The sequence below is a fragment of the Gallinula chloropus genome (genome assembly GCF_964237585.1).
Source record: "Gallinula chloropus genome assembly, chromosome: 2".
Taxonomy (NCBI): domain Eukaryota; kingdom Metazoa; phylum Chordata; class Aves; order Gruiformes; family Rallidae; genus Gallinula; species Gallinula chloropus.
In genome coordinates this window covers 9,168,749-9,180,837 of record NC_140086.1, presented here as the reverse complement: position 1 = coordinate 9,180,837, position 12,089 = coordinate 9,168,749, and positions in this window count along the sequence as shown.

Below are 12,089 nucleotides of genomic sequence, written 5' to 3'. Positions count from 1 at the left end.
TTTACTGTCCGGCTGACTGGGTTTACAGCTGGAATTAACCCTTATGTGGGTCATACCTCTGCATCCAAGGAGGGTGGGAGGTATGCAAGGATCTAGCCACTGCTCACATTTCTGCTGGTTTGAATCAAACCAACCTCCCACCATTGTAAAAGCCATCTTCTACAGCAAGGGCCGAGAGAAATGAAAGGCACGTCTACCCTCTTTTCCCTCATGCCTTCTATGAGGGGTACCCTCTCTAACTCAGCCTCTGCAAGGCTGGGCTGGGGCTGTATGACATCCGTGGGGTGAAATGTGACTCACAGCTCAACACAGGCAGGATAAAAATGGGATTTGCTTTCAAAAACAGCTTAATAAAAAACATGAAGGTGAGCTGTATGTTTGGTGGCCAGACTCCATGACATCATCACAGCAGACGGAGTGTATGAAGACATTTTGTTTAGCATAGGACAGGAATGGTTGGACTTGATGATTTTAAAGGTCTTTTTCAACCTAGTGATTCTGTGATTTTCACAGCCCTACCAGTGCTACTGGGAAAGACTAAGCCCCTTTGGTGCCCACATGCCTGTAAGCAATGTTCCCCTGCATGCAGGTGAGGTTCCTGCAGGCAATACTTGCCCCAAGCCCAGACACTATGGCTTTGTGAGACCACCTGTGGTGTGTGCATGTTCTTCCAGATCCAGGCTATTTAACCTTGACATGTAAAGCCCATGGCTGGACAGGTGTTGCATGTCACTTCAGGTTGGCCAGACGTCTTTAAATGACTGTAGAAATACCAAGCTAATTAAGAAATTAAAATAGAGCTGTCTTCCCAATGAGCAATCAAAAAAGGATTGTCCTAGACACAAAAAACCCCAATAAAAGTCCTCAGCAGTGCCAGTTCTGAAATGACAAAATCAGGGTGGCATTTGTGGCTGCATGATGACATACAAGTAACAGCAAAATCACCCTGATGTCATTTGGAGTTCTCTACTTGAGACATTTGGGGTCTGTTTCCAAGGTGCTGAGAATTCACCCCTCGCTAGTTTCTGCAATGTTAGCTGCTCAACAGCCCCAAGAAGCCAGAGCAGAATCTCTCAGGGCTGTTGTCCCTCAAACTGAGAAACCTCAAAGTCACCCATGTTCATAACGCCCAGCTTTGGTCCCACGCTTGCTCACAGGCTTGCACACACCCTCTGTGAGAGAGGGCTTCGCTGCTGGTTTTGAAACGTGCTGTAAAGGTGTCACAAAATAGGCTTTATCAATCACCTGTTTTCATTTCCCAACCCACTGAGGCTGGTTTGCTATGGGAGGATAAACCTGGGGCCAAACCATTGAAGAGGCAAGTAACACACAACAAGCCAGTTTTTCAACCCTCATGACAACTCTTCACCACAAGCCTTTTTTTTTTCTGTGATCCTTCCAAATACTGCCATGCACAAGATATGCTGCTGCCACGTTTGCTTTTGTCCTGGTTTCGACTAGGACAGAGTTAATTTCCTTTCTAGCAGCAAATGGAATGCCGTGTTTGGGAGTCAGGATGAGCACCCTGATGTTTTTAGCTGTTGCCAAGCAGTCAAGGACTTTTCAGTTGTTCATATTTGCCTGTTAATGAGAAGGGAGGGGTACCCAGGAAGCTGGGAGGGGACACAGCCAGGACAGGTGGCCCAAACTGGCCAAAGACGGTATTCCATGCCAATTACATCATGCTCAGCATAAAGGGGGGCTGGTGGGAGGAGAAGCACATGGCTACAGGATGTGCATTTTCGGGGATGGGATGGTTCCGGGACGGCTCTGAGCTGTATGGTCTGAGTTGTGTGGTTCAGTGAGAAGCTGCATTTGTGAGAAACTGTGTAAACACCAGTTTTGTATATTTTGCTATCAAGTCCTGTTAATATTATCTCTCTCTTTCTCGTAAACTGTCATTATTCCAACCTGTGAAGTTTGGTTTGGGGTTTTTTTGCGTTTCTTCTTCCTCCTCTCCTTTCCTCACCCAACTTCCCCAACACACCCTCTGAGAGAGAGCGGCAGCCTGGTGCTTGGCTCTCAGCAGGGGGAAAACCACGCCAGCTTTACAGACAGGGAAAGATATGAGCGAGCCTACAGGCATCCTTCTTCCCCTCACCCTTGCAGAGGTCAAGACAGAAATGTAACATCCATCCTCAGCTCCCAGTTCTGCTCCTGACACTGCTCCTTCCCTATCCCACTGCCACTCTACATTTTGAAGGTAAATCATTAGGAGTGGGAAGTTGGAGCACTAACTGAAATGTTACTTTGCTCTCTGCAGCCCCCTTCATGCCTCCAACATGCAGCTTTTTCAGGGCCATGTATCAGCCTGGGTCCTCTGAGCACTTGTTAGGCAACCATCCCTGGCAGGGGTAAAAATTAGTTTAAGATGGAGTTGGCTGTTGTTCCCATCGCTCTCTGCCAAGTCTGATGCCGCCCTCAGCAAATTTTCTGGCACAACAGGCCACAGTCAGACTGGAAAAGAAGCACAAGCCATGCAATGTCTACCAGTAAGGGCAATCTAGTTTGCAGATGCGTGGCAAGCTGTTTTAACACTGACAAGGTAATAGGAGATTCAAAGTATAAAAATGTGTGTTCCTATCCTATGCTAAACCATATCCCTAGGTAGATCAGGTACTTAAGGATGTGGTTTAACATAGGATGGGAATGGTTGGACTTGATGATCTTAAAGGTCTTTTCCAACCTTGTGATTCTGTGATTTTAAGGTTTCTTCGGTCCAATTCACAGCCTTGTGCATGTCTTTGTGGCAGCTCAAGCTGAGTTTTGTTTAAATCTGCTGCACCAGGATGTGCTGCATTCCATTGGCAGCGCCACAGCACACGGTGCTGCAGTCACAGTGGTCACTCCTCCATCATTAACGATGGGAGTTTGGGGATCAACCAGAAAGCCTGAGCCCTCCCTGTCCCCAGCTGCATTGGGACATTAAGTCCCATGGCCACTTCCAAAGGCGCTCGTTTTGCAGTGGCTGCAATGGCTCCTGCTGTAGAGCTTTCCTGTTCCCACCTGCCTTCACTGACACCAACAGAGCAGCTAATTTGAGTTCTTGCCCCCTGGCCCCCTCCGTACAATAATCCCTATCTATACAAACCCTAGAGTTAAGGGGTAACATGCTGCTTTTTATAACTTTACCACCAACTCAGTTTTTAAGAGCCTTTTCTTTCACTGTTCTGGACAAGATTAGCCACTGCAACTTGATTGTGTTGCTATGGCAGTAATAAGAAAAAAAAAAGTCATTTCTTTTTCTTAAAAAAAAAAAAAATCAATAATTGGTATTACTGTGTAAGGTCCCTGACATTAATTATAAATAAATGTTAGACCTACTAAAATAAGAGTGAATTTACAGTAACAGTCTGCATGCTGCTGCTGAAGCCTGTGTGGCTGCCATGACACAGACACAAAATATAAAAAGTATCAGGGACTGCAGTTTGCGTTTTATTGCCTAGGAAAATGAATGTGTAAATAGCAATAAAACGCACAATTATTTAGCACAAAGCCAAAATACTCCACAGCATTTATAGGCTGATGGATGGCTTGCCTGCCTGCTCTAATTTACCATAAAACAAGGAAGACAAGGACGGAGGAAAATAAACAATGGCTCCTGTCAACATGATTAGCTGTGAGACGCAAGGTGAGAGCAGCCGGTCTCTGAAGAGGGTAACACCGTGCTGCTTCAGCGGGCTTCTGCTTCGGTAATTTAGCCTGGATTGCCAGGCTGCTTGGCAAAGGCAGCATCCCAGGAGCTGAGTGGGGAGGCAGGGATCGCTGCTCCCACAGTCTTTCCATGCCCCATCCTCAGTGCCTCCGGCAGAAGGATGGAGCAGCTGCCAGGGGGGTGGGGGTGAGGGCTTCATGCCTGCAGCAGGTGGGGGGGTTATTAGGAAGCCTTGTAACAGATTGGTTTCTGAACAAGAAAAAGCCTGCTTGCTGGAGCAGAAGTCAGTGGTCAGCTATCAGGGGCATCACCTGAGACATGATGAGAGGTGGGGAGAGCCTAAAAAAGACCTTGGGGGTAAAAAAGGTAGAACTCCTTCAATGCCATCTGTTAAAAATCAAGGGGAGAGAAAGAAAGGAGGAAAAAAAAAAAAGGATTTGAAACACTTTATGGGATAAAGTAAACTGCAGGCAGAGCGAGCACTACCAGCTGGCTTGCTGGCTGTGATTCAGCGACCCGTGGTGATGCCTGCAAAGGAGCCGCAGGGTCCCAGGCTGGGTCACGGCAGCAGGAGCGGGTTTGCCTGGCACCAAACACTGCAGTTATCTGCTGCCTCCATCTGCATCTAGGAGACACTGTGCAATTGTAACCCACCTTATTCAAGCCCATTTTTTGATCGTGACAGGGGAATATTAACAGCTGAAGGAAGTGTTTATACATTTTTCTAGCTATGTATCTCCATGTAGGCACATGAGCCTGAATTTTCCACGCTGCCTTTCTCTGGGGCAGGGAAGCCAGGTGCATCTGCTTATACTTACACAATCCTCTTTTAGGACCCTGAGGTTGCAGAGATGTGAATCCTGTGCTAAGCGTGGTGTTAACTTCAGGTTGCTATTGCAGATGATGGTGCTCCTGCAGAGGACAATGTAACCCACCTAGGGATGATGGGGCAGGTGAACAGAGGTGGGTAAGCTCCTGGGTCCCACCCCAAGAACAGCCAGGATGAGATCCGGGACATGAAGCTCCAGCTCAGTGCTGGGACACACTCCTTGAAATTTCAAAGTTAAAATCCTCCGCTGAGTGACTGTGGCACAGAGGCTCACTCTCTCCCTTGGCAGTGTGGGGAGCCTTGTCTTCTCGTTTACTGGGATCCTAATTTAGACATCTAAATTAAGTGCCTGAGGATAGGCAGTGTGAATGACCCAGAGTGCAGAGGAAGGATACATCAGCTGACAACAAACAGAGAGATTATTTTTTTTCACTGCTGGACTTGTCAGCGGATTTTGAGCCTGCTCCAAGTTTGCATAAAGCCAGATGAGTCTTCCAAATGATTTCCACCAGACATTTTCTCCAAAAAAAATCAGGATAGTTTTTAAGACTGTTCCTGTTTACAACAATGGACATTACTTGCAGGACAACTCCTATATTCAATTCAATCAGGACAAAAAATAATACAGAGAATGGACATGGGCTCTTTCTATCAAGATCTGCTCCATCCACTTCAATGAGAACTCCAGAAAAAGGTCCTGCAAGAAGGATTTGCTCTAGTTAGAGCAAAGGTCCTGTGAAAGGCTCCTGATGTGAGTTGTCAGACCCATTTGAAAGCACGAAGCCAAAAGGAAAGCTTCTAGCAACCCGTGCCAGGATCCTTCATCAATTATCAAGTTGCAATGCAGAATCAGAAGTAGAATCCTAAATACTGAGCTCTGCTCTTCCTCACGCATTTTCCTTTGTAAACCTCCCCAAAAGGAAATAAATAGTATCTTTAATCATCAGTATGACTGCCTACTTAGTTCTGCAAGCAGATAATAAATAGTACATCCGTCTTTTAGTTATTAACATAACTAAGCTTATTGCATAATATCTGCTTATTTTTGGAAAACCACCCCTTCCTACCTGGCCCAACAGCACATAGCAGAGTTGACAGGATGCAGGAGCTTTTGAGTGAATAACACAATTTCTACAAATCAAATTCGCTTGCCAAAAATTTTGTCTCCTAAACCTGGCTCACCAATTACAGAACATTTTGAAAGAGACTTTAAAAGTCCCCTTGTTATAGTCCCCTTGACCAGCTTTGCCACAGCCCCCATTTCACTTGGCTGTGTGTGATGCTTGCAGTTTATTTATCTCATAAATGTTTACAAAGAAAAAACTGGTAGAGATAACTCCTCTCCCAGATCACACACTCAAAGTGGGGAGTTGACACATGTCCCACCTTTCTTTGTTCAGGACAAAGCTTGTTGCTCCAAAGCTGGGGTTAGACTCTCAGAAAATGCCCACGATGGCTGTCACCCCACACCCTGTGCCTGTTCTGTGTCCTGGAACTGCAGGTTTAATCCTGGACTGTACAGAAGATAAAACCCACAGAATACCCTGACACGGTTTGGATCTCAGGATATCTCATCCCTGTACAGATCTGCAACAGCTGAGGACTTCTTGCAATGCTTTCATGGCTTCTCTCTGCTGTTCTGTGCTGGCTTTTCAATAACTGGATAGACCGGTGGTATAGTCTGAATACCCAGTCCCATTGTGCCTGTCATCCAATGTTTATATACCTTAATTCAAGTCTCATAAAAAGCCCAATTGCTGGTCTTGGGATGATAAATCAGCATTTCAGAACTTTCTCTTCCTTCCATGCAGTGCTATCAATCGTATCCAATATATATATTTTATAGCGGTTCCCTTTGATTTAACTTTATCACTGTACAAAGCATAGCACTGGGGAGGCGGGGGGGGGGCAGAGAATGACACCAGCATGTATCTGAATATGAACAATTACAAGATTTTAGAGTGTTGTGCTGGATTTATATCTCTGAGCAGAGTTCCCAAGTTTTCATGAAGTTGACAAAGTCCCTGCTCCGTTCCTTGGGATGCCTTAGCCCTCTTCCGCTCCTAACCCCGGGAGAAAGAACAGAGCCAAACCCATTAACCTTTCCAGCTCTCCTTAGTCTGGTTTTGTCCTAACAAGGTAGATCCACACAGAATCATAGAACATTAGGAGATGGAAGGGACCTTGAAAGATCATCTAGTCCAACCCCTCTGCCACAGCAGCATCACCTAAACTAAATCGCAGAGGAACACTTCCAGGTGGGGTTTGAATGTCTCCAGAGAAGGAGACTACACAACCTCTCTGGGCATCCTGTGCCAGTGCTCCGTCACCCTCACAGTGAAAAAAAGTTTCTCCTTATATTCATATGGAACTTCCTATGCTCCAGCTTGCACCCACTGGCCCTTGTCCTATTGGTGGCCACCACTGAGAAGAGCCTGGCTCCATCCTCCTGTGCGGTCTCACCAGGGCAGAGTAGAGACACCCCCTTTCTAACACAGCCCAGGATGCCATTGCCCTTCTTAGCCATGCGGGCACATTGATGGCTCACGGTCATCCTGCTGCTCACCAGGACCCCCAGGTCCCTCTCACCTACACTGCTCTCCAACAGTCCAGTCCCCAACCTGTACTGGTACTGGGGTTGTTCTTCCCCAGATGCAAGACCCTACACTTGCTCCCTACACTCTGTACTGCAGGAATACATTAGCACAACACATAAGGCACCAGTTGGCATTTTTAAGTGTCTCCAGTGTCCCTTCACAAAACTGCAATGTGCTGTCATCATGAAAAGGGAGGCACCGTACACCTTGATTTTTAATTGCACCGAAGAGATACTGGTCTCATTGAAGGCTCTGCCCAGAGGCAAGCCTAGTCCCAGCCCCTCCCCAGACAAATGCTGCGCCAGCCCTTTTCCTGCTCACTGGAAAATGCTGCTACTTCATAAATCCATGGCCTGGGTTCAAATGTCTCCCAGAAGCCCTTTCAGCCACAGCCACAAATATGGTTTCACTCTTCAAATGTTGCATTGGCAGCAAAATCAAAGTTTCACCACTGCTCAGCCGTTCCAGTTTGGAAATTATTTTTTTGGCTAAGATTTCTCCAGCCAACCTAATTCCCACCAGCCATCAATCGCAACCGTCCGCTTAGATGAAAACAATAGTCTGACTGCTTTGTCTACAGAGCTGTAACCCCTTGGTTTTGGTGCTCCCTCGAGCTTTTTCCTCAAAGGTGAATTTAACTACGTGAATCATTTAGACAGAACAGTTCTCTCTCCTGGCTTGCTATTGAGCTGTCTAGGAGACAGCATTGAAATGCAAGAAGGCAAAACAATAGTATCGACTGTCCTTTGTCCGGGTTTATTTAATTCTGTAAAGCAAACAGTTCGTGTGAAATGCACTCCCGGTAATAAAATCGTATTGCACATTTGCTTATAGAGGGTCGCCAGGGAGAGCGAATGCGCCTGTACTCAGCAATAAATGTTTGATTCCGTGTTGCACAGCAATTATTCAAAATGAGAGGGACTATTGGATCCGAGACTGCTGCCCTTTAGGACTCAGCCTGTCAAGTTGCATCGCTCTGTATTTTTTATCCAAGTGGATTTCATCTCCACGCTGTTACTGCTGGGTGATATTCTAGTCCTTAGGTGCAAGTCACATCGTGCTTCAAAACCAACATTGGACTTTCAGGTTGCCCTCCTTTGTTAAAAAGAGCACTGATTTTTTTAAATTGTTATTATTATTTATCAATATGCGATAGCGCATTCTGATTCTGTGATTCTGTGATTAACAGAGTAACATTTAAAAAACATAGATGGTTTATTCTGAGAGGACAGGGAAAGACAGAGATTTCAATTTAATCACCCCTAAAATTGCTTCTTCCTTAGTTTTAACATGCTGTAGCTTTAGTCATCAAGAGGAAATCATGTTGCTATCACATATTTATTTTCTCAGGTTTTTTTGCACATACTTTGGAAATTTATCAAGGATCAGGTTTCTTTCACTCTTAAAAATTAAAAAAGGAGTCATCAATATATTTTACACTTACATCTCTCTATAGATACTTTCTTGACATTTATTACCTATCTAGCCTTGCACTCGATAGACTTTTACATATTGCTCAGCGAAGAGAAATATAATGAAATTCCACAGAGCTTAAGCGCACGCAGAGATGTGCCATCTCCCTTTAAAGTAAGATTTAATCAACGCAGTGCCACCTCAACCCTGACCAGCTGATCAGTCAACACAGCTCTGAGTAATATCTTGGAAAGTCTGAGCTTACAGACAATTACAGACCACTTAATCACAAAATTTAATCAAGGTAATAATTAGGCACTGCATCCTGTTTAATGCACAAGGATGTGAGCCTTCCAGCTCCTGCTGCCAGATCGGAAGAGAACATAGGAATGGGGAGAAGGATCAGTGAAGTCAACAGACTATATCCTTGATGACAGATGAAAAACTAAGCTCAAACAGCTTGCCAAATCCTTAAGAAGAAGCCCAGCACTTTGTGCCAGTCGAAAACCCACCCCCTACAAGATTTTTTTCAAAGATCTGTTTCTTCAGAAGACCGACTTATATTTTATGTGACCAGGCTTGAGACATAAAAGCTCAGAGTCCTGGCAGAGTAGGTGCTCTACTGATGCTTAGTAAGCACTTTTTGCTCAGATAAACCTTGCCCTCCAGAATGAGCAAGGGGGAGGAAGCTTGATTAAACAACTTTGTCAAGGTCAAAATGAAGAATATAAATTTGTCAGTCATCCTAGCCACTGCACCACACTGTCTCTGTTGGGTCAGCTTGTAGGGCTAAGAAACGAGTTACAAGACTCTGTAGTTAATCAAATTTTTTGAAGTACCTCATATTTACTGTAAGCTGAGCAAAGTCAATTTCTGGGATAGATGCTATTAAGAGGATTTTTTGGTATTTTCCTCTGACTTCAAAGTGCCACATGAGTCTCCTTGTAAGAGCCGAGTGGCATCCACACATCACTGAGCTGGAGAAACAGCAGCAGCAATGCTTTTGTAAACATTAAAAAGCCCAGAAACATGAAAGCTTCGAAGAAAGAGCAGATGGGTACAGAAAATGGACCAGACAACCCAGTAGGTCACTTCCATTTTTAAATTCCACAAACACTCTGGGTTAAAAATAGGATGAAAAGTGTTGGTTTTTTTTCTTTAAACCAGTGCTATTTTATAAGTTGAGAGGGTCACGAGTAATTAGAGGGTCACAAGTAACTATAAATTCTCTGTCCACGCAGAGAGAACGCGCCTGGGACATGGTGCTACACACTGCCTTGTCCTCAGAGCAAGGACGGGCATGTGTGAGAATTGCACATAAGCGGTTAAAACCACCAGTGTCTGTTTATCTCTTACACAAACATTGTGGATGGGGATCTACAAGGTTGTATGAGAAACAGCAGAAGGCAACAAGACTTCCCTGTTTCAGCTAGCGAATGCAGAATAAACTGATAAAGGGTTTCTACAGAGAATTTTGAAGGGTCCAGTGCCCAGAGTGAGACTTTTTGCTTCAATAACTGTGAAATTAATATTAAAGTTGACACCCCTAAATGCAACAATGAGCTAAAAGCAGTATATGCTAAACATGTATGACTATAGTACTAGGCTCTCCACCCAAATCATGTTAAACATCATCCCTGAGAGGGAACAACTAAGGCTGGGGTATAAAGGGTACTGAGGAAGTTACCAACCAGGGGTGAGAGAAGAAACTGAAGACGTTGAAGAAGTGGTTAAGAGCTGTGGCCCTTCTCCTCCATCCAAGGAAGGCAAGCAACTGTAATTTCACCCTTTAGTGAGAAGACCCAGTACAGTATTTTGCTGGCATTATAATTCTAATCATGGTCGTATATTAGTGCTATGCAGTAAGTGCATTTATCATCAGCAATCCCAAACTCTCTATATCTGTCGCTTTAATAAACTTTCTGTTAGTTTCAGCTTTGCGAAACAGTCTCAGTGAAAGTTCTTTCGGGGGCTCTGATGAGCAAACACTGACACTGATGTGTGTTTATATATATAATTGTTTAGACAGAAACTGTTGACCAAGTCTGGGACTAAGACTGGGCCTCACCTCCTCTCTGAGAAGGAGTAGAAAGCAAGGGGGTCCTTTCTGAACGTCGCAAATCAACAGGAGCTCGCCCCATCCCCCCCAGCCACATGTGAGACTCTTACTGTTTATGTGGCAGCATGTTTTAAAGATCTGCTGGATGGCTTTATTTATATTATACATATTTATTTATATTAACGATCACGTTAGTCACAGTGGTTGGAAAGCAAGTGCCAAGCCATTTGAAGTGACATTCTGTTGTTGCCTACAAGCTGTCTTTTCTTCTTTCTATGCATGGTTTGCAGTGAAAAGGAAGAGGGGCAGAAAAACCTACGTAAGTTGCACACCTTCATTGCACAAGTCTCCACCTCTCCTGCTGCTGTGTGGGGACCAGTTTGGATCAGCTGGGGGTATGGGCCAATATTTTAAATTCAAAACGTGAGTAGCTTATCATGGAGGCCATCAGAAAATAAACTCTACAGACTGACAGGGAAGTGAAATCCTTTCTTTGCACCTAAGAAACTTAGAAAAGAAAAGTAGAGCTGAATGATAGTAACATTTCAATCTTCAGAGCTGCTGTTAGCTACGATGAACCCCGTTTATAAATTCAGTGTCTTGAGCTGCAAATACTTATCAAGAGTGTTATTATCAGCCATTGTGAGCCTGAGAACAAGAATTCCCACTGTATTTTAATGGCTGCTAGCCATTTCCATCAAAAAGAGGACTCTAACAGACATACAGTTATCATTGTTCAAATTTTAATGAATATATGGCATTCCCATTCATTATTTAAGTGACATTCAGATGCAGTTTCAGTCAAAGATGCCTCTTAATAAATGTTATTATCTACAAATGTGCCTTTAATAAAATATTACACTGTGCAAAAATAAAGTGTTGTACTGATAATCAAAGAAAAAGGAATGAAGGAACTAAAACCCACTGTGACACAGTCTGAACTCCTAATTCTCTCAAAAACCTCTTTGATTTTAATGGGTGATTTCTCAGAGCCCAGCACAGGAACACAGGGTCAGGCCCATCAGGCACACACGAAGACACAAGAAACACCTTCTCCAAACTCTTGTGGCTCACACGCAGATGGCTACCTGATTACTTGAGTCGGAACAGGTCTATCTGTGGTCAGCTTGACCACAACTCAATAATGTTCCCTGCAAATCCAATATACATGGCCCTCTGGACAGCTTTACATTCATTATCCAGCTGTTTGGACTGCACACTTCGGAAAACACTCTGTAAATTAGCGTTCGACTGTTGCATGTGATTCAGTGCTGGCAAGGCTCTGTTTTTCTCAGGGGTGCTTGTATTTTTTGATAAACTTCTATGCTGAGGTATCTCGAGTTAGGCTCTCAGAACTGAAACATCTTAAATTTAATCAGGTTGCAAACACTGGCCCCAGACCGTTTGCTATCCAAGCCAGGGAGCAGCTATTTATTTTCTCTAAATTAATCCCAGCTCAGCAAGACACTTAAGCACACATCTAACTCTATAAAGACAGAGTGGGTTTCCCACTCACTTAAATAATACAGATGCAAA